Source organism: Fistularia commersonii, unplaced genomic scaffold (genome assembly GCF_037954325.1).
Source record: "Fistularia commersonii isolate RoL2024-O1a breed Wild unplaced genomic scaffold, RoL_Fcom_v1.0 HiC_scaffold_58, whole genome shotgun sequence".
In the NCBI taxonomy this organism is placed as follows: domain Eukaryota; kingdom Metazoa; phylum Chordata; class Actinopteri; order Syngnathiformes; family Fistulariidae; genus Fistularia; species Fistularia commersonii.
The window spans coordinates 92,501-100,000 of NW_028234016.1; positions in this window are offsets into that span (position 1 = coordinate 92,501).

Here is a 7,500-nt window from a genome sequence, read left to right on the forward strand (position 1 = left end):
GGTTTAGAGGCGTATCGCATTGAAGATAATGGCCGCATATCCTTCTTGGACTTTTCTAAAGCCTTTGACTCGGTCGAACATCCATTTATCATAGCAACGCTCGAACATTTTGGATTTGGTTAAATATTCAGGAATGTGATCCGTGGGCTCTATGAGAATATTCATAGCTGTGTCACCCTGCCAAGCGGCACCACTCCGAGCTTCCATGTTGATGTGGGAATCCCCCAAGGTTGCCCCATCTCACCCTATTTATTTATAATTGCTACCGAAATGCTAGCCGTTTATGTTGAAAAGAGCAACGATATCCAAAAGTTAGACGTGCTGGGGACTGAAATTGTTATTAGCCTGCTGGCAGATGACACAACCTTAGTTTTGAAAAATGAACATCAAGTCCCAATAAGTGCCGAAAACAACCAAAACATTCTCCAAGGCTTCAGGATTGTCATTAAACTTAAAGAAATGCAAACTTCTTGCGCTGCATGACTCGCCACTAAAGGAAATCAGCGATGTTTCCATGAAATCAGAAATAAAATACTTGAGCATTTTCCTATCCAAGGACCAAACGTTAAATCAATCCAGGAACATTGAATCTAAACTGAATCAAAGTAAAGCTTAATTCTAATATATGGCTCCAGAGAGATTTATCAATATTAGGCCGGATATATTTGACTAAAATGGATGCGTTTATCCAGATGTATATACCCAGCGTATTCCAATGCTGCTCCAAATCAACTCGTAAAATCTGTTAACCAAATCAATTTCAACTTTATCTGGAGGAACAGACCACACCATCTAAGAAAAATCACATATGGTGAAAGAAACAAGTGAAGGAGGGCTGAAAGTGATAGAGTCGGACTGCTTGAATGGGACATTGAAGGTGAACTGGTTGAAATCCTGGATCAAACCTCATCGTTCTTTCTGGTATTGTACTCCAAACTACTTATTCAACAAAGTCGGCGGCCTGAGTCTTCTGCTTATCTCTGACTTGGATATCAACAAGATTCCTGTCAAATGTTCAGAGTTCCATAAACAAATATTATTATACTGGAAAATGATATACGTACACAATTTCTCACCACACAGTATAATAGTTTGGAACAATCGATATGTACTGCATGGCAACAAACCTCTGTTTTACAAGGAATGCTTTGAGAAAGGTATATGGTCGATAATTGACTTGATGGATGACACTGGCAGTCCTCTGGACAATGAGCAGTTCTGTACTACACACAGATTCAAGCCTCCCATATTAGAGTTGCTAAAGTTACGAAACGCACTGCCTCGACAATTTGTATTCCTGACCAAAAATATAATGACGCACCGAACCGTACAACCACAGTTACCCCGACTATCACTCCAGGGAATCTCAATTGTGGACAGAAAGCGCGGCAACTCCTTTATTAGGAAATGTTTCACAGGAAACTTATTCCCTGGACGTCAAAAAAAAAAAAAAAGGATATTTTAAATAAATTTGATGAGGAATCGATTGCCACGCTGCGAACCATGTATCTGACTCTACCCATACCCCCAAGGCAAAAGAGACCCACTTCAAAATTATGACTGACATCTACCCATCTAAGGAATTATCGAGGGTACGCTTTAATTTTGAAGATAATATTTGTACATTTTGTGAAGACAACATTGAAACCACTGACCATATATTTTTTCTCCTTCTCATTCCATCGTCACCAGTTTCCTTCTCAAAAGATGATATAACATTCTGTTTACTTATAAGCAACATAACAGATGAACTCTGTGTCAATGTTCTTTTAGGCCTGGCCAAGTTCTTCATTCACAAGAACAGAATGCAAAAATGCTCCCCAAATTTTAATGTCTTCATAAACGATTTTGAAATATAAAAAAAAAAAAAAAAAAATCCTTAAAACTTATGGAAAAATCCAAAAACTAAAAAATATAGTTACCCATGTCCGAGGTTCCTTTTTTTTTTGGTAAAAAAAAAAAAACAAAAAAAAAAAAACAACTTGATTACATGTTACATTCCCCTTGCAATTTTTTTTTTTTTTTTCGTTTTAATTTCTTATTTGTCTATCTATTGATTTAATTACTTCCTTTTAATTTCTTTTTTTGTCTCGCACTGTAAATTTCTCACAAACCTGTAACACTATTAACTTCTCATTACATACAGAACAAATGTCCTGATGTCCGTTGCTTCCTCATCCCTGGTTGTTTCATTGACATTCAGTTCTACCTTGCTATGTTTATTTGTACATTTGTATATTTGGGTGTACTATTTATGTTCAATTAAAAACAGTTTGATGTCTGAGATTCCTTGTGAACCGCCAACTTAATTACATGTTATATTCCCCTCACAATTTTTTTTTTTCGTTTTTAATTTTATTTTTCTATCTATTTATTTAATTATATCCTTCTAATTTTCTTTTTTTGTCTAGCATTAAAAATTTCTCGCAAACCGTTAACACTATTAACTTCTGATTACTTACACCACGAATGCGCTTATGCCCCCCCACCCATCCCGCTTTTTCCGTACGGAGGCAGACACTGAGATCGAAAGCAAATGGGTGTCATTGAAATGCAGTAACAGGGTGATAACAGCCGTGTTCGAAGTGTGTAGGGGCTTATAGGAGAGCAGAAGCACGTCACGCAATTCACCTGAGTTCGGAGGATCGGGAGTACCAGGGCCCATAGCGGAGAAGCGGAAGAGCGGAGTTATGTGTCTCTTCTCAAAGGCGGGGAAACTGGGGGGCAGCAGGACCCCTTAGACCGGCTAATGTGAGTCTTCTCCGGACATAGATCACCCGGACTTATGACTGGAGCTCCCGGACCTCTGGGCACACACATATGTGAATGAGTGGATGAGCTAATGTTGGTTTGGTTGTGGATACGTTTCGGCCAATGCTATCAGCACAGCTATGATTATCCCCAGAACGTTGAGAACGAGCTCCCGGAACTCCAGACATGCGTATATAAAAGAGTGGAATTAAGGTGTGTGTGTGTGTGTGTGTGTGTGTGTGTGTGTGTGTGTGTGTGTGTGTGTGTGTATACGTGTGGGACAGAAGTAATGTTGGGGACAGAAATTGTTATTAGCCTGCTGGCAGATGACACAACCTTAGTTTTGAAAAATGAACATCAAGTCCCAATAAGTGCTGAAAACAACCAAAACATTCTCCAAGGCTTCAGGATTGTCATTAAACTTAAAGAAATGCAAACTTCTTGCGCTGCATGACTCGCCACTAAAGGAAATCAGCGATGTTTCTATGAAATCAGAAATAAAATACTTGAGCATTTTCCTATCCAAGGACCAAACGTTAAATCAATCCAGGAACATTGAATCTAAACTGAATCAAAGTAAAGCTTAATTCTAATATATGGCTCCAGAGAGATTTATCAATATTAGGCCGGATATATTTGACTAAAATGGATGTGTTTATCCAGATGTATATACCCAGCGTATTCCAATGCTGCTCCAAATCAACTCGTAAAATCTGTTAACCAAATCAATTTCAACTTTATCTGGAGGAACAGACCACACCATCTAAGAAAAATCACATATGGTGAAAGAAACAAGTGAAGGAGGGCTGAAAGTGATAGAGTCGGACTGCTTGAATGGGACATTGAAGGTGAACTGGTTGAAATCCTGGATCAAACCTCATCGTTCTTTCTGGTATTGTACTCCAAACTACTTATTCAACAAAGTCGGCGGCCTGAGTCTTCTGCTTATCTCTGACTTGGATATCAACAAGATTCCTGTCAAATGTTCAGAGTTCCATAAACAAATATTATTATACTGGAAAATGATATACGTACACAATTTCTCACCACACAGTATAATAGTTTGGAACAATCGATATGTACTGCATGGCAACAAACCTCTGTTTTACAAGGAATGCTTTGAGAAAGGTATATGGTCGATAATTGACTTGATGGATGACACTGGCAGTCCTCTGGACAATGAGCAGTTCTGTACTACACACAGATTCAAGCCTCCCATATTAGAGTTGCTAAAGTTACGAAACGCACTGCCTCGACAATTTGTATTCCTGACCAAAAATATAATGACGCACCGAACCGTACAACCACAGTTACCCCGACTATCACTCCAGGGAATCTCAATTGTGGACAGAAAGCGCGGCAACTCCTTTATTAGGAAATGTTTCACAGGAAACTTATTCCCTGGACGTCAAAAAAAAAAAAAAGGATATTTTAAATAAATTTGATGAGGAATCGATTGCCACGCTGCGAACCATGTATCTGACTCTACCCATACCCCCAAGGCAAAAGAGACCCACTTCAAAATTATGACTGACATCTACCCATCTAAGGAATTATCGAGGGTACGCTTTAATTTTGAAGATAATATTTGTACATTTTGTGAAGACAACATTGAAACCACTGACCATATATTTTTTCTCCTTCTCATTCCATCGTCACCAGTTTCCTTCTCAAAAGATGATATAACATTCTGTTTACTTATAAGCAACATAACAGATGAACTCTGTGTCAATGTTCTTTTAGGCCTGGCCAAGTTCTTCATTCACAAGAACAGAATGCAAAAATGCTCCCCAAATTTTAATGTCTTCATAAACGATTTTGAAATATAAAAAAAAAAAAAAAAAAAATCCTTAAAACTTATGGAAAAATCCAAAAACTAAAAAATATAGTTACCCATGTCCGAGGTTCCTTTTTTTTTTGGTAAAAAAAAAAAAACAAAAAAAAAAAAACAACTTGATTACATGTTACATTCCCCTTGCAATTTTTTTTTTTTTTTTTCGTTTTAATTTCTTATTTGTCTATCTATTGATTTAATTACTTCCTTTTAATTTCTTTTTTTGTCTCGCACTGTAAATTTCTCACAAACCTGTAACACTATTAACTTCTCATTACATACAGAACAAATGTCCTGATGTCCGTTGCTTCCTCATCCCTGGTTGTTTCATTGACATTCAGTTCTACCTTGCTATGTTTATTTGTACATCTGTATATTTGGGTGTACTATTTATGTTCAATTAAAAACAGTTTGATGTCTGAGATTCCTTGTGAACCGCCAACTTAATTACATGTTATATTCCCCTCACAATTTTTTTTTTTCGTTTTTAATTTTATTTTTCTATCTATTTATTTAATTATATCCTTCTAATTTTCTTTTTTTGTCTAGCATTAAAAATTTCTCGCAAACCGTTAACACTATTAACTTCTGATTACTTACAGCACGAATGCGCTTATGCCCCCCCACCCATCCCGCTTTTTCCGTACGGAGGCAGACACTGAGATCGAAAGCAAATGGGTGTCATTGAAATGCAGTAACAGGGTGATAACAGCCGTGTTCGAAGTGTGTAGGGGCTTATAGGAGAGCAGAAGCACGTCACGCAATTCACCTGAGTTCGGAGGATCGGGAGTACCAGGGCCCATAGCGGAGAAGCGGAAGAGCGGAGTTATGTGTCTCTTCTCAAAGGCGGGGAAGCTGGGGGGCAGCAGGACCCCTTAGACCGGCTAAGGTGAGCCTACTCCGGACAGAGATCACCCGGAGTTATGACTGGAGCTCCCGGACCTCTGGGCACACACATATGTGAATGACTGGATGAGCTAATGTTGGTTTGGTTCAGCGATGATGAGTTCAGGTGTGTCTGTGTGTGTTTGTGTGTTTGTGTGTGTGTGTGTGTGTGTGTGTGTGTGTGCGTGTGTGTGTGTGTGTGTGCGTGTGTTTGTGTGTGTGTGAGAGTTTGTTTTTGTGGGTTGGGGGGGGTTCCCGCGGACACGGAGTACCAGGGCCTGGAGCGGATGAGGTGAGGAGCGGAGGAGAGCAGAAGCCCGGACCGTGATTCGCTTGTGTCCAGCGGTTCGGGAGTTCCAGGGCCCGAAACGGAGGAGCGGAGGAGCGGAGGAGCGGAGGAGCGGAGGAGCGGAGGAGCGGAGGAGCGGAGGAGCGGAGGAGCGGAGGACAGCAAAACCCCTTTCTGCAATTCGCCTGAGTCCGGCGGATCGGTAGTACCTGGTTCCGCAGCGGATGAGCGGAGGAGTGGAGGAGATGTTTCTCTTCTCAGAGGCGGCGAGGGGGGGGGGGCAGGACCCCTTACCCTTATCCCCCCCGGACGTTTGAGTGGAGCTCCCGGACCTCCGGGCACGCACATGCGAATGACTGGATCACAGGGAGTGCCAGGGCCTGGAGCGGATGAGCAGAGGAGAGGCGGAGGGCAGAAGCCCGGCCCTGTTCAAGAGTTCCAGGGTCCAAAGCGGGGGAGCGAAGAAGCGGAGGAGGGGAGGAGAGCAGAAGAGCAAAAAACTGGCCCGGAATTCACCGAAGTCCCGCGGATCGGGAGTTCCAGGGCCCGGAGCGGAAGAGCGGAGGAGCGGAGGAGAGGAGGAGCGGAGCAAAGCTAAGCCCGTCTTAACAACAAGGAAATTACAGATGAGGCTATAATTTCTAATGAAAACTTTAAATTCTATAGCCACGTATACACTTCGACATTGTCAAAAAGCGATTGTGACTCCTTTCCATTAAATATTCCTCAATATATCCCAAAAATAAACAACAAACAATATATGATTGTTTATATATGTTTATATATAAACAACAAAAAATATACAGTTTGATGTCTGAGATTCCTTGTGAATCGCCAACTTAATTACATGTCGTATTCCCCTTGCATTTTTTTTTTTTGGTTTTAATTTCATTTGTCTATCTATTTATCTAATTATTTCCTTTTAATTTCGTTTTTTGTCTAGCACTGTAAATTTCTCACAAACCTGTAACACTATTAACTTCTCATTACATACAGAACAAATGTCCTGATGTCCGTTGCTTCCTCATGCCTGGTTGTTTCATTGACATTCAGTTCTACCTTGCTATGTTTATTTGTACATTTGTATATTTGGGTGTACTATTTATGTTCAATTAAAAACAGTTTGATGTCTGAGATTCCTTGTGAACCGCCAACTTAATTACATGTTATATTCCCCTCACAATTTTTTTTTTTCGTTTTTAATTTTATTTTTCTATCTATTTATTTAATTATATCCTTTTAATTTTCTTTTTTTGTCTAGCATTAAAAATTTCTCGCAAACCGTTAACACTATTAACTTCTGATTACTTACAGCACGAATGCGCTTATGCCCCCCCACCCCCCACCCCCCGCTTTTTGCGTACGGTGGCAGACACTGAGATCGAAAGCAAATGGGTGTCATTGAAATGCAGTAACAGGGTGATAACAGCCGTGTTCGAAGTGTGTAGGGGCTTATAGGAGAGCAGAAGCACGTCACGCAATTCACCTGAGTTCGGAGGATCGGGAGTACCAGGGCCCATAGCGGAGAAGCGGAAGAGCGGAGTTATGTGTCTCTTCTCAAAGGCCGGGAAGCTGGGGGGCAGCAGGACCCCTTAGAGCGGCTAATGTGAGCCTTCTCCGGACATAGATCACCCGGACTTATGACTGGAGCTCCCGGACCTCCGGGCACACACATATGTGAATGAGTGGATGAGCTAATGTTGGTTTGGTTGTGGAAACGTTTCGGCCAATGCTATTAGCA